This window comes from Leptodactylus fuscus, chromosome 5, assembly GCF_031893055.1.
Source record: "Leptodactylus fuscus isolate aLepFus1 chromosome 5, aLepFus1.hap2, whole genome shotgun sequence".
In the NCBI taxonomy this organism is placed as follows: Eukaryota; Metazoa; Chordata; class Amphibia; order Anura; family Leptodactylidae; genus Leptodactylus; species Leptodactylus fuscus.
In genome coordinates, this window is record NC_134269.1 from 15,681,800 (window position 1) to 15,702,823 (window position 21,024).

General features: G+C 50.6%; 30 non-coding genes across 30 annotated transcripts; all 30 read left to right on the forward strand.

Annotated features, from left to right (window-relative positions):
- The first annotated feature begins 1,339 nt into the window (after window positions 1-1,339).
- Window positions 1,340-1,413, forward strand: TRNAI-AAU (transfer RNA isoleucine (anticodon AAU)). Its single transcript has one exon. It is a non-coding gene; the product is annotated as a tRNA-Ile (tRNA).
- Window positions 1,414-2,395: 982 nt separating this feature from the next.
- On the forward strand, window positions 2,396-2,469 carry TRNAI-AAU (transfer RNA isoleucine (anticodon AAU)). Its single transcript has one exon. It is a non-coding gene; the product is annotated as a tRNA-Ile (tRNA).
- Window positions 2,470-2,770: 301 nt separating this feature from the next.
- On the forward strand, window positions 2,771-2,844 carry TRNAI-AAU (transfer RNA isoleucine (anticodon AAU)). Its single transcript has one exon. It is a non-coding gene; the product is annotated as a tRNA-Ile (tRNA).
- A 547-nt stretch (window positions 2,845-3,391) lies between these two features.
- On the forward strand, window positions 3,392-3,465 carry TRNAI-AAU (transfer RNA isoleucine (anticodon AAU)). Its single transcript has one exon. It is a non-coding gene; the product is annotated as a tRNA-Ile (tRNA).
- A 579-nt stretch (window positions 3,466-4,044) lies between these two features.
- Window positions 4,045-4,118, forward strand: TRNAI-AAU (transfer RNA isoleucine (anticodon AAU)). Its single transcript has one exon. It is a non-coding gene; the product is annotated as a tRNA-Ile (tRNA).
- A 137-nt stretch (window positions 4,119-4,255) lies between these two features.
- Window positions 4,256-4,329, forward strand: TRNAI-AAU (transfer RNA isoleucine (anticodon AAU)). Its single transcript has one exon. It is a non-coding gene; the product is annotated as a tRNA-Ile (tRNA).
- Window positions 4,330-4,888: 559 nt separating this feature from the next.
- TRNAI-AAU (transfer RNA isoleucine (anticodon AAU)) lies at window positions 4,889-4,962 on the forward strand. The gene has a single exon. It is a non-coding gene; the product is annotated as a tRNA-Ile (tRNA).
- Window positions 4,963-6,174: 1,212 nt separating this feature from the next.
- On the forward strand, window positions 6,175-6,248 carry TRNAI-AAU (transfer RNA isoleucine (anticodon AAU)). The gene has a single exon. It is a non-coding gene; the product is annotated as a tRNA-Ile (tRNA).
- A 770-nt stretch (window positions 6,249-7,018) lies between these two features.
- TRNAI-AAU (transfer RNA isoleucine (anticodon AAU)) lies at window positions 7,019-7,092 on the forward strand. Its single transcript has one exon. It is a non-coding gene; the product is annotated as a tRNA-Ile (tRNA).
- Window positions 7,093-7,440: 348 nt separating this feature from the next.
- TRNAI-AAU (transfer RNA isoleucine (anticodon AAU)) lies at window positions 7,441-7,514 on the forward strand. Its single transcript has one exon. It is a non-coding gene; the product is annotated as a tRNA-Ile (tRNA).
- A 157-nt stretch (window positions 7,515-7,671) lies between these two features.
- Window positions 7,672-7,745, forward strand: TRNAI-AAU (transfer RNA isoleucine (anticodon AAU)). The gene has a single exon. It is a non-coding gene; the product is annotated as a tRNA-Ile (tRNA).
- Window positions 7,746-8,304: 559 nt separating this feature from the next.
- TRNAI-AAU (transfer RNA isoleucine (anticodon AAU)) lies at window positions 8,305-8,378 on the forward strand. The gene has a single exon. It is a non-coding gene; the product is annotated as a tRNA-Ile (tRNA).
- A 1,212-nt stretch (window positions 8,379-9,590) lies between these two features.
- Window positions 9,591-9,664, forward strand: TRNAI-AAU (transfer RNA isoleucine (anticodon AAU)). Its single transcript has one exon. It is a non-coding gene; the product is annotated as a tRNA-Ile (tRNA).
- A 770-nt stretch (window positions 9,665-10,434) lies between these two features.
- TRNAI-AAU (transfer RNA isoleucine (anticodon AAU)) lies at window positions 10,435-10,508 on the forward strand. Its single transcript has one exon. It is a non-coding gene; the product is annotated as a tRNA-Ile (tRNA).
- Window positions 10,509-10,856: 348 nt separating this feature from the next.
- On the forward strand, window positions 10,857-10,930 carry TRNAI-AAU (transfer RNA isoleucine (anticodon AAU)). The gene has a single exon. It is a non-coding gene; the product is annotated as a tRNA-Ile (tRNA).
- Window positions 10,931-11,298: 368 nt separating this feature from the next.
- On the forward strand, window positions 11,299-11,372 carry TRNAI-AAU (transfer RNA isoleucine (anticodon AAU)). The gene has a single exon. It is a non-coding gene; the product is annotated as a tRNA-Ile (tRNA).
- A 136-nt stretch (window positions 11,373-11,508) lies between these two features.
- Window positions 11,509-11,582, forward strand: TRNAI-AAU (transfer RNA isoleucine (anticodon AAU)). The gene has a single exon. It is a non-coding gene; the product is annotated as a tRNA-Ile (tRNA).
- Window positions 11,583-12,352: 770 nt separating this feature from the next.
- On the forward strand, window positions 12,353-12,426 carry TRNAI-AAU (transfer RNA isoleucine (anticodon AAU)). Its single transcript has one exon. It is a non-coding gene; the product is annotated as a tRNA-Ile (tRNA).
- Window positions 12,427-12,563: 137 nt separating this feature from the next.
- TRNAI-AAU (transfer RNA isoleucine (anticodon AAU)) lies at window positions 12,564-12,637 on the forward strand. Its single transcript has one exon. It is a non-coding gene; the product is annotated as a tRNA-Ile (tRNA).
- A 136-nt stretch (window positions 12,638-12,773) lies between these two features.
- TRNAI-AAU (transfer RNA isoleucine (anticodon AAU)) lies at window positions 12,774-12,847 on the forward strand. Its single transcript has one exon. It is a non-coding gene; the product is annotated as a tRNA-Ile (tRNA).
- A 348-nt stretch (window positions 12,848-13,195) lies between these two features.
- On the forward strand, window positions 13,196-13,269 carry TRNAI-AAU (transfer RNA isoleucine (anticodon AAU)). Its single transcript has one exon. It is a non-coding gene; the product is annotated as a tRNA-Ile (tRNA).
- A 789-nt stretch (window positions 13,270-14,058) lies between these two features.
- On the forward strand, window positions 14,059-14,132 carry TRNAI-AAU (transfer RNA isoleucine (anticodon AAU)). Its single transcript has one exon. It is a non-coding gene; the product is annotated as a tRNA-Ile (tRNA).
- Window positions 14,133-14,480: 348 nt separating this feature from the next.
- On the forward strand, window positions 14,481-14,554 carry TRNAI-AAU (transfer RNA isoleucine (anticodon AAU)). Its single transcript has one exon. It is a non-coding gene; the product is annotated as a tRNA-Ile (tRNA).
- A 137-nt stretch (window positions 14,555-14,691) lies between these two features.
- TRNAI-AAU (transfer RNA isoleucine (anticodon AAU)) lies at window positions 14,692-14,765 on the forward strand. The gene has a single exon. It is a non-coding gene; the product is annotated as a tRNA-Ile (tRNA).
- A 358-nt stretch (window positions 14,766-15,123) lies between these two features.
- TRNAI-AAU (transfer RNA isoleucine (anticodon AAU)) lies at window positions 15,124-15,197 on the forward strand. Its single transcript has one exon. It is a non-coding gene; the product is annotated as a tRNA-Ile (tRNA).
- A 976-nt stretch (window positions 15,198-16,173) lies between these two features.
- Window positions 16,174-16,247, forward strand: TRNAI-AAU (transfer RNA isoleucine (anticodon AAU)). Its single transcript has one exon. It is a non-coding gene; the product is annotated as a tRNA-Ile (tRNA).
- A 559-nt stretch (window positions 16,248-16,806) lies between these two features.
- On the forward strand, window positions 16,807-16,880 carry TRNAI-AAU (transfer RNA isoleucine (anticodon AAU)). Its single transcript has one exon. It is a non-coding gene; the product is annotated as a tRNA-Ile (tRNA).
- A 784-nt stretch (window positions 16,881-17,664) lies between these two features.
- TRNAI-GAU (transfer RNA isoleucine (anticodon GAU)) lies at window positions 17,665-17,738 on the forward strand. Its single transcript has one exon. It is a non-coding gene; the product is annotated as a tRNA-Ile (tRNA).
- Window positions 17,739-20,406: 2,668 nt separating this feature from the next.
- TRNAI-AAU (transfer RNA isoleucine (anticodon AAU)) lies at window positions 20,407-20,480 on the forward strand. Its single transcript has one exon. It is a non-coding gene; the product is annotated as a tRNA-Ile (tRNA).
- A 348-nt stretch (window positions 20,481-20,828) lies between these two features.
- On the forward strand, window positions 20,829-20,902 carry TRNAI-AAU (transfer RNA isoleucine (anticodon AAU)). The gene has a single exon. It is a non-coding gene; the product is annotated as a tRNA-Ile (tRNA).
- Window positions 20,903-21,024: the final 122 nt, after the last annotated feature.

Genomic DNA, 21,024 nt, shown 5'->3' on the forward strand with positions numbered 1-21,024 from the left:
AGACTGGCAGAAAGATGGGCTTAGAAAGCGACTAGTTAACCATTGTCCTTCCTGGCCGTTTAGCTCGGTTGGTTAGAGCGTGGTGCTAATAACGCCAAGGTCGCGGGTTCGTTCCCCGTACGGGCCAGCCTTTAGCATCGCCAAAGTCCCACAGTGACGTCTTAGTCTCGTTTCAAGGCATTTTGTGTGCAACAGTGACCATCTTGATGGAAGACTGGCAGAAAGCAGGGCTTAGAAAGTGGCAAGTTAAGCATGGTACTTAATGGCCGGTTAGCTCAGTTGGTTAGAGCGTGGTGCTAATAACGCCAAGGTTGCGGTTTCGATCCCCATACGGGCCAGCCTTTAGCATCGCCAAAGACCCATAGTGGAGTTTTGGTCTCGTTTCAAGGCATTTTGTGTGCAACGTTTGACGTTTTGATGGAAGAGTGGCAGAAAATCGGGCTCAGAAAGCGGTAAGAGAAGCATGGCGCCACATGGCCGGTTAGCTCAGTTGGTTAGAGCGTGGTGCTAATAACGCCAAGGTCGAGGGCTCGATCCCCGTACGGGCCAACCTTTAGCATCGCCAAAGACCCACGGTGACGTTTTGGTCTCGTTTCAAGGCATTTTGTGTGCAACAGTAACTATCTTGATGGAAGACTGGCAGAAAGCAAGGCTTAGAAAGTGGCAAGTTAAACATCGCACTCAATAACCGGTTAGCTCAGTTGGTTAGAGCGTGGTGCTAATAACGCCAAGGTCGTGGGTTCAAACCCCGTACGGGCCAGCCTTTAGCATCGCCAAAGACCCACGGTGACGTCTTAGTCTCGTTTCAAGGCATTTTGTGTGCAAAATTTTGAGAAGCATGGCTCCACATGGCCGGTTGATAGCAGACTGGCAGAAAGCAGGGCTTAGAAAGTGGCAAGTTAAGCATGGCACCACATGGCCGGTTAGCTCAGTTGGTTAGAGCGTGGTGCTAATAACGCCAAGGTCAAGGGTTCGATCCCTATGCGGGCCAGCATTTAGCATCGCCCACGACCCACAGTGGAGTTTTGGTCTCGTTTCAAGGCATTTTGTGTGCAACGTTTGACGTATTGATGGATGAGTGGCAGAAAACCGGGCTCAGAAAGCGGTAAGAGAAGCATGGCGCCACATGGTCGCTTAGCTCAGTTGGTTAGAGCGTGGTGCTAATAACGCCAAGGTCACGGGTTCGATCCCCGTACGGGCCAGCCTTTAGCATCGCCAAAGACCCACGGTGACGTCTTAGTCTCGTTTCAAGGCATTTTGTGTGCAACAGTGACCATCTTGATGGAAGACTGGCAGAAAGCAGGGCTTAGAAAATGGCAAGTTAAGCATGGCACTTAATGGCTGGTTAGCTCAGTTGGTTAGAGCGTGGTGCTAATAACGCCAAGGTCGCGGGTTCGATCCCCGTACGGGCCAGCCTTTAGCATCGCCAAAGACCCACAGTGGAGTTTTGGTCTTGTTTCAAGGCATTTTGTGTGCAATCTTTGACGTCTTGATGGAAGAGTGGCAGAAAACCTTGCTCAGAAAGCGGTAAGAGAAGAATGGCGCCACATGGCCGGTTAGCTCAGTTGGTTAGAGTATGGTGCTAATAACGCCAAGGTCGCGGTTTCGATCCCCGTACGGGCCAGCCTTTAGCATCGCCAAAGACCCACGGTGACGTTTTGGTCTCGTTTCAAGGCATTTTTTGTGCAAAAGTGATCATCTTGATGGAAGACTGGCAGACAGATGGGCTTAGAAAGCGGCAAATTAAGCATTGCACTTCTTGGCTGGTTAGCTCAGTTGGTTAGAGCGTGCTGCTAATAACGCCAAGGTCGTGGGTTCGATCCCCGTACGGGCCAGCCTTTAGCATTGCCAAAGCCCCACGGTGATGTTTTGGTCTCTTTTCAAGGCATTTTGTGTGCAACAGTGATCGTCTTGATGGAAGACTGGCAGAAAGATGGGCTTAGAAAGCGGCAAGTTAAGCATTGCACTTCATGGCCGGTTAGCTCAGTTGGTTAGAGCGTGGTGCTAATAACGCCAAGGTAGCGGGTTCGATGCCCGTACGGGCCAGTCTATAGCATCGCCAACGACCCACGGTGACGTTTTTTGTCTCGTTTCAAGACATTTTTTGTGCAAAAGTGATCATCTTGATGGAAGACTGGCAGAAAGATGGGCTTAGAAAGCGACTAGTTAACCTTTGTCCTTCATGGCCGTTTAGCCCAGTTGGTTAGAGCGTGGTGCTAATAACGCCAAGGTCGCGGATTCGATCCCCGTACGGGCCAGCCTTTAGCATCGCCAAAGTCCCACAGTGACGTCTTAGTCTCGTTTCAAGGCATTTTGTGTGCAACAGTGACCATCTTGATGGCAGACTGGCAGAAAGCAGGGCTTAGAAAGTGGCAAGTTAAGCATGGCGCTTAATGGCCGGTTAGCTCAGTTGGTTAGAGCGTGGTGCTAATAACGCCAAGGTCGCGGGTTCGATCCCCGTATGGGCCAGCATTTAGCATCGCCAAAGACCCACGGTGACGTTTTGGTCTCGTTTCAAGGCATTTTGTGTGCAACGTTTGACGTATTGATGGAAGAGTGGCAGTAAACCGGGCTCAGAAAGCGGTAAGAGAAGTATGGCGCCGTATGGCCGGTTAGCTCAGTTGGCTAGAGTGTGGTGCTAATAACGCCAAGGTCGCGGGTTCGATCCGCGTACGGGCCAGCCTTTAGCATCGCCAAAGACCCACGGTGACGTCTTAGTCTCGTTTCAAGGCATTTTGTGTGCAAAATTTTGAGAAGCATGGCTCCACATGGCCGGTTAGCTCAGTTGGTTAGAGCGTGGTGCTAATAACGCCAAGGTCGCGGGTTCGATCCCCGTACGGGCCAGCCTTTAGCATTGCCAAAGACCCACGGTGATGTTTTGGTTTCTTTTCAAGGCATTTTGTGTGCAACAGTGATAATCTTGATGGAAGACTGGCAGAAAGATGGGCTTAGAAAGCGGCAAGTTAAGCATTGCACTTCATGGCCGGTTAGCTCAGTTGGTTAGAGCATGGTGCTAATAACGCCAAGGTTCCCGTACTGGCCATCCTTTAGCATCGCCAAAGACCCACAGTGACGTCTTAGTCTCGTTTCAAGGCATTTTGTGTGCAACAGTGACCATCTTGATGGAAGACTGGCAGAAAGCAGGGCTTAGAAAGTGGCAAGTTAAGCATGGCACTTAATGGCCGGTTAGCTCAGTTGGTTAGAGCGTGGTGCAAATAACGCCAAGGTTGCGTTTTCGATCCCCGTACGGGCCAGCCTTTAGCATCGCCAAAGACCCACAGTGGAGTTTTGGTCTCGTTTCAAGGCATTTTGTGTGCAACGTTTGACGTTTTGATGGCAGAGTGGCAGTAAATCGGGCTCAGAAAGCCGTAAGAGAAGCATAGCGCCACATGGCCGGTTAGCTCAGTTGGTTAGAGCGTGGTGCTAATAACGCTAAGGTCGCGGGTTCGATCCCCGTATGGGCCAGCCTTCAGCATCGCCAAAGACGCACAGTGGAGTTTTGGTCTCGTTTCAAGGCATTTTGTGTACAACGTTTGACGTATTGATGGAAGAGTGGCAGTAAACCGGGCTCAGAAAGCGGTAAGAGAAGCATGGCGCCGTATGGCCGGTTAGCTCAGTTGGCTAGAGTGTGGTGCTAATAACGCCAAGGTCGCGGGTTCGATCCGCGTACGGGCCAGCCTTTAGCATCGCCAAAGACCCACGGTGACGTCTTAGTCTCGTTTCAAGGCATTTTGTGTGCAAAATTTTGAGAAGCATGGCTCCACATGGACTGTTGATGGCAGACTGGCAGAATGCAGGGCTTAGAAAGTGGCAAGTTAAGCATAGCACTTAATGGCCGGTTAGCTCAGTTGGTTAGAGCGTGGTGCTAATAACGCCAAGGTCGCGGGTTCGATCCGCGTATGGGCCAGCCTTTAGCATCGCCAAAGACCCACGGTGACGTTTTGGTCTCGTTTCAAGGCATTTTTTGTGCAAAAGTGATCTTCTTGATGGAAGACTGGCAGAAAGATAGGCTTAGAAAGCGGCAAGTTAAGCATTGCACTGCATGGCCAGTTAGCTCAGTTGGTTAGAGCGTGGTGCTAATAACGCCAAGGTCGCGGGTTCGATCCCCGTACGGGCCAGCCTTTAGCATCGCCAAAGACTCACGGTGACGTCTTAGTCTCGTTTAAAGACATCTTGTGTGCAACAGTGACCATCTTGATGGCAGACTGGCAGAAAGCAGGGCTTAGAAAGTGGCAAGTTAAACATGGCGCTTAATGGCCCGTTAGCTCAGTTGGTTAGAGCGTGGTGCTAATAACGCCAAGGTCGCGGGTTCGATCCCCGTACGGGCCAGCCTTTAGCATAGCCAAAATCCCACAGTGACGTTTTGGTCTTGTTTCAAGGCATTTTGTGTGCAATCTTTGATGTCTTGATGGAAGAGTGGCAGAAAACAGGGCTCACAAAGCAGAAAGAGAAGCAAGGGGCCACATGGCCAGTTAGCTCAGTTGGTTAGAGTGTGGTGCTAATAACGCCAAGGTCGCGGGTTCGATCCCCGTACGGGCAAGCTTTTAGCATCGCCAAAGACCCACAGTGGAGTTTTGGTCTCGTTTCAAGGCATTTTGTGTGCAACGTTTGACGTATTGATGGAAGAGTGGCAGTAAACCGGGCTCAGAAAGCGGTAAGAGAAGCATGGCGCCACATGGCCGGTTAGCTCAGTTGGTTAGAGTGTTGTGCTAATAACGCCAAGGTCGCGGGTTCGATCCCCGTACGGGCCAGCCTTTAGCATCGCCAAAGACCCACGGTGACGTTTTGGTCTCGTTTCAAGGCATTTTGTGTGCAACAGTGACCATCTTGATGGAAGACTGGCAGAAAGCAGGGCTTAGAAAGCGGCAAGTTAAGCATTGCACTTCATGGCCGGTTAGCTCAGTTGGTTAGAGCGTGGTGCTAATAACGCCAAGGTCGTGGGTTCGATCCCCGTACGGGCCAGCATTTAGCATCGCCAAAGTCCCACAGTGACGTATTAGTCTCGTTTCAAGGCATTTTGTGTGCAACAGTGACCATCTTGATGGCAGACTGGCACAAAGCAGGGCTTAGAAAGTGGCAAGTTAAGCATGGCGCTTAATGGCCGTTTAGCTCAGTTGGTTAGAGCGTGGTGCTAATAACGCCAAGGTCGCTGGTTCGATCCCCGTACGGACCAGCATTTAGCATCGCCAAAGTCCCACAGTGAAGTATTAGTCTCGTTTCAAGGCATTTTGTGTGCAACAGTGACCATCTTGATGGCAGACTGGCAGAAAGCAGGGCTTAGAAAGTGGCAAGTTAAGCATGGCGCTTAATGGCCGGTTAGCTCAGTCGGTTAGAGCGTGGTGCTAATAACGCCAAGGTCGCGGGTTCGATCCCTGTGCGGGCCAGCCTTTAGCATCCCCAAAGACCTACGGTGACGTCTTAGTCTCGTTTCAAGGCATTTTGTGTGCAAAATTTTGAGAAGCATGGCTCCACATGGCCGCTTGATAGCAGACTGGTAGAAAGCAGAGCTTAGAAAGTGGCAAGTTAAGCATGGCACCACATGGCCGGTTAGCTCAGTTGGTTAGAGCGTGGTGCTAATAACGCCAAGGTCACGGGTTCGATCCCTGTGCAGGCCAGCCTTTAGCATCCCCAAAGACCTACGGTGACGTTTTGGTCTCGTTTCAAGGCATTTTGTGTGCAACAGTGATCATCTTGATGGAAGGCTGGCAGAAAGATAGGCTTAAAAAGCGGCAAGTTAAGCGTTGCACTTCATGGCCGGGTAGCTCAGTTGGTTAGAGCGTGGTGCTAATAACGCCAAGGTCGCGAGTTCGATCCCCGTACGGGCCAGCCTTTAGCATCCCCAAAGACCCACGGTGACGTTTTGGTCTCGTTTCAAGGCATTTTTTGTGCAACAGTCATCATCTTGATTAAAGACTGGCAGAAAGATGGCCTTAGAAAGCAGCAAGTTAAACATTGCACTTAATGGCCGGTTAGCTCAGTTGGTTAGAGCGTGGTGCTAATAACGCCAAGGTTGCGGTTTCGATCCCCGTACGGGCCAGCCTTTAGCATCGCCAAAGACCCACAGTGGAGTTTTGGTCTCGTTTCAAGGCATTTTGTGTGCAACGTTTGACGTATTGATGGAAGAGTGGCAGTAAACCGGGCTCAGAAAGCGGTAAGAGAAGCAGGGCGCCACATGGCCGGTTAGCTCAGTTGGTTAGAGTGTGGTGCTAATAACGCCAAGGTCGCGGGTTCGATCCCCGTACGGGCCAGCCTTTAGCATCGCCAAAGACCCACGGTGACGTTTTGGTCTCGATTCAAGGCATTTTTTGTGCAAAAGTGATCTTCTTGATGGAAGACTGGCAGAAAGATGGGCTTAGAAAACGGCAAGTTAAGCATTGCACTTCATGGCCGGTTAGCTCAGTTGGTTAGAGCATGGTGCTAATAACACCAAGGTCGCGGGTTCGATCCCCGTACTGACCAGCCTTTAGCATCGCCAAAGACCCACGGTGACGTCTTAGTCTCGTTTCAAGGCATTTTGTGTGCAACAGTCACCATCTTGATGGAAGACTGGCAGAAAGCAGGGCTTAGAAAGTGTCAAATTAAGCATGGCACTTAATGGCCGGTTAGCTCAGTTGGTTAGAGCGTGGTGCTAATAACGCCAAGGTTGCGGTTTTGATCCATGTACGGGCCAGCCTTAAGCATCGCCAAAGACCCACAGTGGAGTTTTGGTCTCGTTTCAAGGCATTTTGTGTGCAACGTTTGACGTATTGATGGAAGAGTGGCAGTAAACCGGGCTCAGAAAGCGGTAAGAGAAGCATGGCGCCACATGGTCGCTTAGCTCAGTTGGTTAGAGCGTGGTGCTAATAACGCCAAGGTCGAGGGTTCGATCCCCGTACGGGCCAGCCTTTAGCATCGCCAAAGACTCACGGTGACGTCTTAGTCTCGTTTCAAGTCATCTTGTGTGCAACAGTGACCATCTTGATGGCAGACTGGCAGAAAGCAGGGCTTAGAAAGTGGCAAGTTAAACATGGCGCTTAATGGCCGGTTAGCTCAGTTGGTTAGAGCGTGGTGCTAATAACGCCAAGGTCGCGGGTTCGATCCCCGTACGGGCCAGCCTTTAGCATAGCCAAAATCCCACAGTGACGTTTTGGTCTTGTTTCAAGGCATTTTGTGTGCAATCTTTGATGTCTTGATGGAAGAGTGGCAGTAAACCGGGCTCAAAAAGCGGTAAGAGAAGCGTGGCGCCACATGGCCGGTTAGCTCAGTTGGTTAGAGTTTGGTGCTAATAACGCCAAGGTCGCGGGTTCTATCCTCGTACGGGCCAGCTTTTAGCATCGCCAAAGACCCACAGTGACGTCTTAGTCTCGTTTCAAGGCATTTTGTGTGCAACAGTGACCATCTTGATGGCAGACTGGCAGAAAGCAGGGCTTAGAAAGTGGCAAGTTAAGAACGGCGCTTAATGGCCGGTTAGCTCAGTTGGTTAGAGCGTGGTGCTAATAACGCCAAGGTCGCGGGTTCGATCCCCGTACGGGCCAGCATTTAGCATCGCCAAAGACCCACGGTGACGTCTTAGTCTCGTTTCAAGGCATTTTGTGTGCAAAATTTTGAGAAGCATGGCTCCACATGGCCGTTTGATGGCAGACTGGCAGAAAGCAGGGCTTAGAAAGTGGCAAGTTAAACATGGCGCTTAATGGCCCGTTAGCTCAGTTGGTTAGAGCGTGGTGCTAATAACGCCAAGGTCGCGGGTTCGATCCCCGTACGGGCCAGCCTTTAGCATAGCCAAAATCCCACAGTGACGTTTTGGTCTTGTTTCAAGGCATTTTGTGTGCAATCTTTGATGTCTTGATGGAAGAGTGGCAGAAAACAGGGCTCACAAAGCAGAAAGAGAAGCAAGGGGCCACATGGCCAGTTAGCTCAGTTGGTTAGAGTGTGGTGCTAATAACGCCAAGGTCGCGGGTTCGATCCCCGTACGGGCAAGCTTTTAGCATCGCCAAAGACCCACAGTGGAGTTTTGGTCTCGTTTCAAGGCATTTTGTGTGCAACGTTTGACGTATTGATGGAAGAGTGGCAGTAAACCGGGCTCAGAAAGCGGTAAGAGAAGCATGGCGCCACATGGCCGGTTAGCTCACTTGGTTAGAGTGTTGTGCTAATAACGCCAAGGTCGCGGGTTCGATCCCCGTACGGGCCAGCCTTTAGCATCGCCAAAGACCCACGGTGACGTTTTGGTCTCGTTTCAAGGCATTTTGTGTGCAACAGTGACCATCTTGATGGAAGACTGGCAGAAAGCAGGGCTTAGAAAGCGGCAAGTTAAGCATTGCACTTCATGGCCGGTTAGCTCAGTTGGTTAGAGCGTGGTGCTAATAACGCCAAGGTCGTGGGTTCGATCCCCGTACGGGCCAGCATTTAGCATCGCCAAAGTCCCACAGTGACGTATTAGTCTCGTTTCAAGGCATTTTGTGTGCAACAGTGACCATCTTGATGGCAGACTGGCACAAAGCAGGGCTTAGAAAGTGGCAAGTTAAGCATGGCGCTTAATGGCCGTTTAGCTCAGTTGGTTAGAGCGTGGTGCTAATAACGCCAAGGTCGCTGGTTCGATCCCCGTACGGACCAGCATTTAGCATCGCCAAAGTCCCACAGTGAAGTATTAGTCTCGTTTCAAGGCATTTTGTGTGCAACAGTGACCATCTTGATGGCAGACTGGCAGAAAGCAGGGCTTAGAAAGTGGCAAGTTAAGCATGGCGCTTAATGGCCGGTTAGCTCAGTCGGTTAGAGCGTGGTGCTAATAACGCCAAGGTCGCGGGTTCGATCCCTGTGCGGGCCAGCCTTTAGCATCCCCAAAGACCTACGGTGACGTCTTAGTCTCGTTTCAAGGCATTTTGTGTGCAAAATTTTGAGAAGCATGGCTCCACATGGCCGCTTGATAGCAGACTGGTAGAAAGCAGAGCTTAGAAAGTGGCAAGTTAAGCATGGCACCACATGGCCGGTTAGCTCAGTTGGTTAGAGCGTGGTGCTAATAACGCCAAGGTCACGGGTTCGATCCCTGTGCAGGCCAGCCTTTAGCATCCCCAAAGACCTACGGTGACGTTTTGGTCTCGTTTCAAGGCATTTTGTGTGCAACAGTGATCATCTTGATGGAAGGCTGGCAGAAAGATAGGCTTAAAAAGCGGCAAGTTAAGCGTTGCACTTCATGGCCGGGTAGCTCAGTTGGTTAGAGCGTGGTGCTAATAACGCCAAGGTCGCGAGTTCGATCCCCGTACGGGCCAGCCTTTAGCATCCCCAAAGACCCACGGTGACGTTTTGGTCTCGTTTCAAGGCATTTTTTGTGCAACAGTCATCATCTTGATTAAAGACTGGCAGAAAGATGGCCTTAGAAAGCAGCAAGTTAAACATTGCACTTAATGGCCGGTTAGCTCAGTTGGTTAGAGCGTGGTGCTAATAACGCCAAGGTTGCGGTTTCGATCCCCGTACGGGCCAGCCTTTAGCATCGCCAAAGACCCACAGTGGAGTTTTGGTCTCGTTTCAAGGCATTTTGTGTGCAACGTTTGACGTATTGATGGAAGAGTGGCAGTAAACCGGGCTCAGAAAGCGGTAAGAGAAGCAGGGCGCCACATGGCCGGTTAGCTCAGTTGGTTAGAGTGTGGTGCTAATAACGCCAAGGTCGCGGGTTCGATCCCCGTACGGGCCAGCCTTTAGCATCGCCAAAGACCCACGGTGACGTTTTGGTCTCGATTCAAGGCATTTTTTGTGCAAAAGTGATCTTCTTGATGGAAGACTGGCAGAAAGATGGGCTTAGAAAACGGCAAGTTAAGCATTGCACTTCATGGCCGGTTAGCTCAGTTGGTTAGAGCATGGTGCTAATAACACCAAGGTCGCGGGTTCGATCCCCGTACTGACCAGCCTTTAGCATCGCCAAAGACCCACGGTGACGTCTTAGTCTCGTTTCAAGGCATTTTGTGTGCAACAGTCACCATCTTGATGGAAGACTGGCAGAAAGCAGGGCTTAGAAAGTGTCAAATTAAGCATGGCACTTAATGGCCGGTTAGCTCAGTTGGTTAGAGCGTGGTGCTAATAACGCCAAGGTTGCGGTTTTGATCCATGTACGGGCCAGCCTTAAGCATCGCCAAAGACCCACAGTGGAGTTTTGGTCTCGTTTCAAGGCATTTTGTGTGCAACGTTTGACGTATTGATGGAAGAGTGGCAGTAAACCGGGCTCAGAAAGCGGTAAGAGAAGCATGGCGCCACATGGTCGCTTAGCTCAGTTGGTTAGAGCGTGGTGCTAATAACGCCAAGGTCGAGGGTTCGATCCCCGTACGGGCCAGCCTTTAGCATCGCCAAAGACTCACGGTGACGTCTTAGTCTCGTTTCAAGTCATCTTGTGTGCAACAGTGACCATCTTGATGGCAGACTGGCAGAAAGCAGGGCTTAGAAAGTGGCAAGTTAAACATGGCGCTTAATGGCCGGTTAGCTCAGTTGGTTAGAGCGTGGTGCTAATAACGCCAAGGTCGCGGGTTCGATCCCCGTACGGGCCAGCCTTTAGCATAGCCAAAATCCCACAGTGACGTTTTGGTCTTGTTTCAAGGCATTTTGTGTGCAATCTTTGATGTCTTGATGGAAGAGTGGCAGTAAACCGGGCTCAAAAAGCGGTAAGAGAAGCGTGGCGCCACATGGCCGGTTAGCTCAGTTGGTTAGAGTTTGGTGCTAATAACGCCAAGGTCGCGGGTTCTATCCTCGTACGGGCCAGCTTTTAGCATCGCCAAAGACCCACAGTGACGTCTTAGTCTCGTTTCAAGGCATTTTGTGTGCAACAGTGACCATCTTGATGGCAGACTGGCAGAAAGCAGGGCTTAGAAAGTGGCAAGTTAAGAACGGCGCTTAATGGCCGGTTAGCTCAGTTGGTTAGAGCGTGGTGCTAATAACGCCAAGGTCGCGGGTTCGATCCCCGTACGGGCCAGCATTTAGCATCGCCAAAGACCCACGGTGACGTCTTAGTCTCGTTTCAAGGCATTTTGTGTGCAAAATTTTGAGAAGCATGGCTCCACATGGCCGTTTGATGGCAGACTGGCAGAAAGCAGGGCTTAGAAAGTGGCAAGTTAAGCATGGCGCTTAATGGCCGGTTAGCTCAGTTGGATAGAGCGTGGTGCTAATAACGCCCAGGTCACGGGTTCGATCCCTGTACGGGCCAGCCTTTAGCATCGCCAAAGACCTACAGTGGAGTTTTGGTCTCGTTTCAAGGCATTTTGTGTGCAACGTTTGACGTATTGATGGAAGAGTGGCAGAAAACCGGGCTCAGAAAACGGTAAGAGAAGCATGGCGCCACATGGCCGGTTAGCTCAGTTGGTTAGAGCGTGGTGCTAATAACGCCAAGGTCGCGGGTTCGATACCCGTACGGGCCAGCCTTTAACATCGCCAAAGACCCACGGTGACGTTTTGGTCTCGATTCAAGGCATTTTTGTGCAAAAGTGATCTTCTTGATGGAAGACTGGCAGAAAGATGGGCTTAGAAAGCGGCAAGTTAAGCATTGCACTTCATGGCCGGTTAGCTCAGTTGGTTAGAGCATGGTGCTAATAACACCAAGGTCGCGGGTTCGATCCCCGTACTGGCCAGCCTTTAGCATCGCCAAAGACCCACGGTGACGTCTTAGTCTCGTTTCAAGGCATTTTGTGTGCAACAGTCACCATCTTGATGGAAGACTGGCAGAAAGCAGGGCTTAGAAAGTGTCAAATTAAGCATGGCACTTAATGGCCGGTTAGCTCAGTTGGTTAGAGCGTGGTGCTAATAACGCCAAGGTCGCGGGTTCGATCCCTGTATGGGCCAGCCTTCAGCATCGCCAAAGACCCACGGTGACGTCTTAGTCTCGTTTCAAGGCATTTTGTGTGCAACGTTTTTCGTATTGATGGAAGAGTGGCAGTAAACCGGGCTCAGAAAGCGGTAAGAGAAGCATGGCGCCACATGGCCGGTTAGCTCAGTTGGTTAGAGTGTGGTGCTAATAACGCCAAGGTCGCGGGTTCGATCCGCGTAAGGGCCAGCCTTTAGCATCGCCAAAGACCCACGGTGACGTTTTGGTCTCGTTTCAAGGCATTTTTTGTGCAAAAGTGATCTTCTTGATGGAAGACTGGCAGAAAGATAGGCTTAGAAAGCGGCAAGTTAAGCATTGCACTTCATGGCCAGTTAGCTCAGTTGGTTAGAGCGTGGTGCTAATAACGCCAAGGTCCCGGGTTTGATCCCCGTACGGGCCAACCTTTAGCATCGCCAAAGACCCACGGTGACGTCTTAGTCTCGTTTCAAGGCATTTTGTGTGCAACAGTCACCATCTTGATGGAAGACTGGCAGAAAGCAGGGCTTAGAAAGTGTCAAATTAAGCACGGTACTTAATGGCCGGTTAGCTCAGTTGGTTAGAGCGTGGTGCTAATAACGCCAAGGTCGCGGGTTCGATCCCCGTACGGGCCAGTCTTTAGCATCGCCAAAGACCCACGGTGACGTTTTGGTCTCGTTTCAAGGCATTTTTTGTGCAAAAGTGATCATCTTGAAGGAAGACTGGCAGAAAGCTGGGCTTAGAAAGCGACTAGTTAACCATTGTCCTTCATGGCCGGTTAGCTCAGTTGGTTAGAGCGTGGTGCTAATAACGCCAAGGTCGCGGGTGCGATCCCCGTACTGGCCATCCTTTAGCATTGCCAAAGACCCACGGTGACGTTTTGGTCTCGTTTCAAGGCATTTTTTGTGCAAAAGTGATCATCTTGAAGGAAGACTGGCAGAAAGATGGGCTTAGAAAGCGCAAGTTAAGCATTGCACTTCATGGCCGGTTAGCTCAGTTGGTTAGAGCGTGGTGCTAATAACGCCAAGGTCGCGGGTTCGATCCCCGTACGGGCCAGCCTTTAGCATCCCCAAAGACCCACGGTGACGTTTTGGTCTCGTTTCAAGGCATTTTGTGTGCAACAGTGACCATCTTGATGGAATACTGGCAGAAAGCAGGGCTTAGAAAGTGGCAAGTTAAGCATTGCACTTAATGGCCGGTTAGCTCAGTTGGTTAGAGCGTGGAGCTAATAACGCCAAGGTCGCGGGTTCGATCCCTGTACGGGCCAGCCTTTAGCATCGCCAAAGACCCACAGTGGAGTTTTGGTCTCGTTTCAAGGCATTTTGTGTGCAACGTTTGACGTATTGATGGAAGAGTGGCAGAAAACCGGGCTCAGAAAGCCGTAAGAGAAGCATAGCACCACGTGGCCGGTTAGCTCAGTTGGTTAGAGCGTGGTGCTAATAACGCCAAGGTCACGGGTTCGATCCCCGTACGTGCCAGCATTTAGCATCGCCAAAGTCCCACAGTGACGTCTTAGTCTCGTTTCAAGGCATTTTGTGTGCAACAGTGACCATCTTGATGGCAGACTGGCAGAAAGCAGGGCTTAGAAAGTAACAAGTTAAAAACAGCGCTTAATGGCCGGTTAGCTCAGTTGGTTAGAACGTGGTGCTAATAACGCCAAGGTCGCGGGTTCGATCCCCGTACGGGCCAGCATTTAGCATCGCCAAAGACCCACGGTGACGTCTTAGTCTCGTTTCAAGGCATTTTGTGTGCAAAATTTTGAGAAGCATGGCTCCACATGGCCGTTTGATGGCAGACTGGCAGAAAGCAGGGCTTAGAAAGTGGCAAGTTAAGCATTGCACTTAATGGCCAGTTAGCTCAGTTGGTTAGAGCGTGGTGCTAATAACGCCAAGGTCGCGGGTTCGATCCCTGTACGGGCCAGCCTTTAGCATCGCCAAAGACCTACAGTGGAGTTTTGGTCTCGTTTCAAGGCATTTTGTGTGCAACGTTTGACGTATTGATGGAAGAGTGGCAGAAAACCGGGCTCAGAAAACGGTAAGAGAAGCATGGCGCCATATGACCGGTTAGCTCAGTTGGTTAGAGCGTGGTGCTAATAACGCCAAGGTCGCGGGTTCGATATCCGTACGGGCCAGCCTTTAACATCGCCAAAGACCCACGGTGACGTTTTGGTCTCGATTCAAGGCATTTTTGTGCAAAAGTGATCTTCTTGATGGAAGACTGGCAGAAAGATGGGCTTAGAAAGCGGCAAGTTAAGCATTGCACTTCATGGCCGGTTAGCTCAGTTGGTTAGAGCATGGTGCTAATAACACCAAGGTCGCGGGTTCGATCCCCGTACTGGCCAGCCTTTAGCATCGCCAAAGACCCACGGTGACGTCTTAGTCTCGTTTCAAGGCATTTTGTGTGCAACAGTCACCATCTTGATGGAAGACTGGCAGAAAGCAGGGCTTAGAAAGTGTCAAATTAAGCATGGCACTTAATGGCCGGTTAGCTCAGTTGGTTAGAGCGTGGTGCTAATAACGCCAAGGTCGCAGGTTCGATCCCCGTATGGGCCAGCCTTCAGCATCGCCAAAGACCCACGGTGACGTCTTAGTATCGTTTCAAGGCATTTTGTGTGCAACGTTTGACGTATTGATGGAAGAGTGGCAGTAACCTGGGCTCAGAAAGCGGTAAGAGAAGCATGGCGCCACATGGCCGGTTAGCTCAGTTGGTTAGAGTGTGGTGCTAATAACGCCAAGGTCGCGGGTTCGATCCCCGTACGGGCCAGCCTTTAGCATCGCCAAAGACCCACGGTGACGTTTTGGTCTCGTTTCAAGGCATTTTTTGTGCAAAAGTGATCTTCTTGATGGAAGACTGGCAGAAAGATGGGCTTAGAAAGCGGCAAGTTAAGCATTGCACTTCCTGGCCAGTTAGCTCAGTTGGTTAGAGCGTGGTGCTAATAACGCCAAGGTCGCGGGTTCGATCCCCGTACGGGCCAGCCTTTAGCATTGCCAAAGACCCACGGTGACGTCTTAGTCTCGTTTCAAGGCATTTTGTGTGCAACAGTGACCATCTTGATGGAAGACTGGCAGAAAGCAGGGCTTAGAAAATGGCAAGTTAAGCATAGCACTGAATGGCTGGTTAGCTCAGTTGGTTAGAGCGTGGTGCTAATAACGCCAAGGTCGCGGGTTTGATCCCCGTACGGGCCAGCCTTTAGCATCGCCAAAGACCCACAGCGGAGTTTTGGTCTTGTTTCAAGGCATTTTGTGTGCAATCTCTGACGTATTGATGGAAGAGTGGCAGAAAACCTGGCTCAGAAAGCGGTAAGAGAAGAATGGCGCCACATGGCGCCACATGGCCGGTTAGCTCAGTTGGTTAGAGTGTGGTGCTAATAACGCCAAGGTCGCGGGTTCGATCCCCGTACGGGCCAGTCTTTAGCATCGCCAAAGACCCACGGTGACGTTTTGGTCTCGTTTCAAGGCATTTTTTGTGCAAAAGTGATCATCTTGAAGGAAGACTGGCAGAAAGATGAGCTTAGAAAGCGGCAAGTTAAGCATTGCACTTCATGGCCGGTTAGCTCAGTTGGTTAGAGCGTGGTGCTAATAATGCCAAGGTCGTGGGTTCGATCCCCGTACAGGCCAGCCTTTTAGCAAAGACCCATGGTGACGTCTTAGTCTCGTTTCAAGGCATTTTGTGTGCAACAGTGACCATCTTGATGGCAGACTGGCAGAAAGATGGGCTTAGAAAGTGGCAAGTTAAGCATGGCGTTTAATGGCCGTTTAGCTCAGTTGGTTAGAGCGTGGTGCTAATAACCCCAAGGTCGCGGGTTTGATCCCCGTACGGGCCAGCCTTTAGCATCCAGAAAGACCCACGGTGACGTTTTGGTCTCGTTTCAAGGCATTTTTTGTGCAACAGTGATCATCTTGATTGAAGACTGGCAGAAAGATGGCCTTAGAAAGCAGCAAGTTAAGCATTGCACTTCATGGCCGGTTAGCTCAGTTGGTTAGAGCGTGGTGCTAATAACGCCAAGCTCGTGGGTTCTATCCTCGTACGGGCTAGCTTTTAGCATTGCCAAAGACCCACGGTGACGTTTTGGTCTCGTTTCAAGGCATTTTTTGTGCAAAAGTGATCATCTTGATTGAAGACTGGCAGAAAGATGGGCTTAGAAAGCGACTAGTTAACCATTGTCCTTCATGGCCGGTTAGCTCAGTTGGTTAGAGCGTGGTGCTAATAACGCCAAGGTCGCGGGTTCGATCCCCATACGGGCCAGCCTTTAGCATCGCCAAAGACCCACAGTGACGTCTTAGTCTCGTTTCAAGGCATTTTGTGTGCAACAGTGACCATCTTGATGGCAGACTGGCAGAAAGCAGGGCTTAGAAAGTGGCAAGTTAAACTTGGCGCTTAATGGCCGGTTAGCTCAGTTGGTTAGAGCGTGGTGCTAATAACGCCAAGGTCGCGGGTTCGATCCCCGTACGGGCCAGCATTTAGCATCGTCAAAGACCCACGGTGACGTCTTAGTCTCGTTTCAAGGCATTTTGTGAGCAACAGTAACAATCTTGATGGAAGACTGGCAGAAAGCAGGGCTTAGAAAGTGGCAAGTTAAACATGGCACTTAATGGCCGGTTAGCTCAGTTGGTTAGAGCGTGGTGCTAATAACGCCAAGGTCGCGGGTTCGATCCCTGTACGTGCCAGCCTTTAGCATCGCCAAAGACCCACGGTGACATCTTAGTCTCGTTTCAAGGCATTTTGTGTGCAACGTTTGACGTATTGATGGAAGAGTGGCAGAAAACCGGGCTCAGAAAACGGTAAGAGAAGCATGGCGCCACATGGCCGGTTAGCTCAGTTGGTTAGATCGTGGTGCTAATAACGCCGAGGTCGCGGGTTCGATACCCGTACGGGCCAGCCTTTAACATCGCCAAAGACCCACGGTGACGTTTTGGTCTCGTTTCAAGGCATTTTTTGTGCAAAAGTGATCATCTTGAAGGAAGACTGGCAGAAAGATGGGCTTAGAAAGCGGCAAGTTAAGTATTGCACTTCATGGCCGGTTAGCTCAGTTGGTTAGAGCGTGGTGCTAATAACGCCAAGGTCGTGGGTTCGATCCCCGTACAGGCCAGCCTTTTAGCAAAGACTCACGGTGACGTCTTAGTCTCGTTTCAAGGCATTTTGTGTGCAACAGTGACCATCTTGATGGCAGACTGGCAGAAAGATGGGCTTAGAAAGTGGCAAGTTAAGCATGGCGTTTAATGGCCATTTAGCTCAGTTGGTTAGAGCGTGGTGCTAATAACGCCAAGGTCGCGGGTTCGATCCCCGTACGGGCCAGCATTTAGCATCGCCAAAGTCCCACAGTGACGTCTTAGTCTCGTTTCAAGGCATTTTGTGTGCAACAGTGACCATCTTGATGGCAGACTGGCAGAAAGCAGGGCTTAGAAAGTAACAAGTTAAGAACGGCGCTTAATGGCCGGTTAGCTCAGTTGGTTAGAGCGTGGTGCTAATAACGCCAAGGTCGCGGGTTCGATCCCCGTACTGCCAGCATTTAGCATCGCCAAAGACCCACGGTGACGTCTTAGTCTTGTTTCAAGGCATTTTGTGTGCAAAATTTTGAGAAGCATGGCTCCACATGGCCGGTTGATGGCAGACTGGCAGAAAGCAGGGCTTAGAAAGTGGCAAGTTAAGCATGGCGCTTAATGGCCGGTTAGCTCAGTTGGATAGAGCGTGGTGCTAATAACGCCAAGGTCGCGGGTTCGATCCCTGTACGGGCCAGCCTTTAGCATCGCCAAAGACCTACAGTGGAGTTTTGGTCTCGTTTCAAGGCATTTTGTGTGCAACGTTTGACGTATTGATGGAAGAGTGGCAGAAAGATGGGCTTAGAAAGAGGCAAGTTAAGCATTGCACTTTATGGCCGGTTAGCTCAGTTGGTTAGAGCGTGGTGCTGATAACGCCAAGGTCGCGGATTCGATCCCCGTACGGGCCAGCCTTTAGCATCGCCAAAGACCCACACTGACGTTTTGGTCTTGTTTCAAGGCATTTTGTGTGCAATGTTTAACGTCTTGATGGAAGAGTGGCAGAAAACAGGGCTCAGAAAGCAGTAAGAGAAGCATGGCACCACATGGCCGGTTAGCTCATTTGGTTACAGCGTGGTGCTAATAACGACAAGGTCGCGGGTTCGATCCCCTTACGGGCCAGCCTTTAGCATCCCCAAAGACCCACGGTGACGTTTTGGTCTCGTTTCAAGGCATTTTGTGTGCAACAGTAACCATCTTGATGGAAGACTGGCAGAAAGCAAGGCTTAGAAAGTGGCAAGTTAAACATTGCACTTAGTAACCAGTTAGCTCAGTTGGTTAGAGCGTCCTTCTAATAACGCCAAGGTCGCGGGTTCGATCCCCGTACGGGCCAGCCTTTAGCATCGCCAAAGACCCACGGTGATGTTTTGGTCTCGTTTCAAGGCATTTTGTGTGCAACAGTGATCATCTTGATGGAAGGCTGGCAGAAATATGGGCTTAAAAAGCGGCAAGTTAAGAATTGCACTTCATGGCCGGTTAGCTCAGTTGGTTAGAGCGTGGTGCTAATAACGCCAAGGTCGCGGGTGCGATCCCCGTACGGGCCAGCCTTTAGCGTCGCCAAAGACCCACAGTGGCGTTTTGGTCTCGTTTCAAGGTATTTTGTGTGCAACGTTTGACGTCTTGATGGAAGAATGGCAGAAAACCGGGCTCAGAAATCGGTAAGAAAAGCATGGCGCAACATGGCCGGTTAGCTCATTTGGTTAGAGCGTGGTGCTAATAACGCCAAGCTCGTGGGTTCTATTCTCGTACGGGCTAGCTTTTAGCATTGCCAAAGACCCACGGTGACGTTTTGGTCTCGTTTCAAGGCATTTTTTGTGCAAAAGTGATCATCTTGATTGAAGACTGGCAGAAAGATGGGCTTAGAAAGCGACTAGTTAACCATTGTCCTTCATGGCCGGTTAGCTCAGTTGGTTAGAGCGTGGTGCTAATAACGCCAAGGTCGCGGGTTCGATCCCCATACGGGCCAGCCTTTAGCATCGCAAAAGACCCACAGTGACGTCTTAGTCTCGTTTCAAGGCATTTTGTGTGCAACAGTGACCATCTTGATGGCAGACTGGCAGAAAGCAGGGCTTAGAAAGTGGCAAGTTAAGCTTGGCGCTTAATGGTCGGTTAGCTCAGTTGGTTAGAGCGTGGTGCTAATAACGCCATGGTCGCGGGTTCGATCCCCGTACGAGCCAGCATTTAGCATCGTCAAAGACCCACGGTGACGTATTAGTCTCGTTTCAAGGCATTTTGTGTGCAACAGTAACAATCTTGATGGAAGACTGGCAGAAAGCAGGGCTTAGAAAGTGGCAAGTTAAACATGGCACTTAATGGCCGGTTAGCTCAGTTGGTTAGAGCGTGGTGCTAATAACGCCAAGGTCGCGGGTTCGATCCCTGTACGGGCCTGCCTTTAGCATCGCCAAAGACCCACGGTGACGTCTTAGTCTCGTTTCAAGGCATTTTGTGTGCAACGTTTGACGTATTGATGGAAGAGTGGCAGAAAACCGGGCTCAGAAAACGGTAAGAGAAGCATGGCGCCACATGGCCGGTTAGCTCAGTTGGTTAGATCGTGGTGCTAATAACGCCAAGGTCGCGGGTTCGATACCCGTACGGGCCAGCCCTTAACATCGCCAAAGACCCACGGTGACGTTTTGGTCTCGATTCAAGGCATTTTTGTGCAAAAGTGATCATCTTGATGGAAGACTGGCTGAAAGATGGGCTTAGAAAGCGACTAGTTAACCATTGTCCTTCATGGCCGGTTAGCTCAGTTGGTTAGAGCGTGGTGCTAATAACCCCAAGGTCGCGGGTTCGATCCCCGTACGGGCCAGCCTTTAGCATCGCCAAAGACCCACGGTGATGTTTTGGTCTCTTTTAAAGGCATTTTGTGTGCAACAGTGATGATCTTGATGGAAGACTGGCAGAAAGATGGGCTTAGAAAGCGGCAAGTTAAGCATTGCACGTCATGGCTGGTTAGCTCAGTTGGTTAGAGCGTGGTGCTAATAACTCCAAGGTCGCGGGTTCGATCCCCGTGCGGGCCAGCCTTTTGCATCGCCAAAGACCCAAGGTGATGTTTTGGTCTCTTTTCAAGGCATTTTGTGTGCAACAGTGATCATCTTGATGGAAGACTGGCAGAAAGATGGGCTTAGAAAGCAGCAAGTTAAAGATTTCATTTCATGGCCGGTTAGCTCAGTTGGTTAGAGCATGGTGCTAATAACGCCAAGGTCGCAGGTTCGATCCCCGTACTGACCATCCTTTAGCATCGCCATAGACCCACAGTGACGTCTTAGTCTCGTTACAAGGCATTTTGTGTGCAACAGTGACCATCTTGATGGAAGACTGGCAGAAAGCAGGGCTTAGAAAGTGGCAATTTAAGCATGTCACTTAAAGGCCGGTTAGCTCAGTTGGTTAGAGCGTGGTGCTAATAACGCCAAGGTCGCGGTTTCAATCCCCATACGGGCCAGCATTTAGCATCGCCAAAGTCCCACAGTGACGTCTTAGTCTCGTTTCAAGGCATTTTGTGTGCAACAGTGACCATCTTGATGGCAGACTGGCAGAAAGCAGGGCTTAGAAAGTGGCAAGTTAAGAATGGCGCTTAATGGCCGGTTAGCTCAGTTGGTTAGAGCATGGTGCTAATAACACCAAGGTCGCGGGTTCGATCCCCGTACTGGCCAGCCTTTAGCATCGCCAAAGACCCACGGTGACGTCTTAGTCTCGTTTCAAGGCATTTTGTGTGCAACAGTCACCATCTTGATGGAAGACTGGCAGAAAGCAGGGCTTAGAAAGTGTCAAATTAAGCATGGCACTTAATGGCCGGTTAGCTCAGTTGGTTAGAGCGTGGTGCTAATAACGCCAAGGTCGCAGGTTCGATCCCCGTATGGGCCAGCCTTCAGCATCGCCAAAGACCCACGGTGACGTCTTAGTATCGTTTCAAGGCATTTTGTGTGCAACGTTTGACGTATTGATGGAAGAGTGGCAGTAACCTGGGCTCAGAAAGCGGTAAGAGAAGCATGGCGCCACATGGCCGGTTAGCTCAGTTGGTTAGAGTGTGGTGCTAATAACGCCAAGGTCGCGGGTTCGATCCCCGTACGGGCCAGCCTTTAGCATCGCCAAAGACCCACGGTGACGTTTTGGTCTCGTTTCAAGGCATTTTTTGTGCAAAAGTGATCTTCTTGATGGAAGACTGGCAGAAAGATGGGCTTAGAAAGCGGCAAGTTA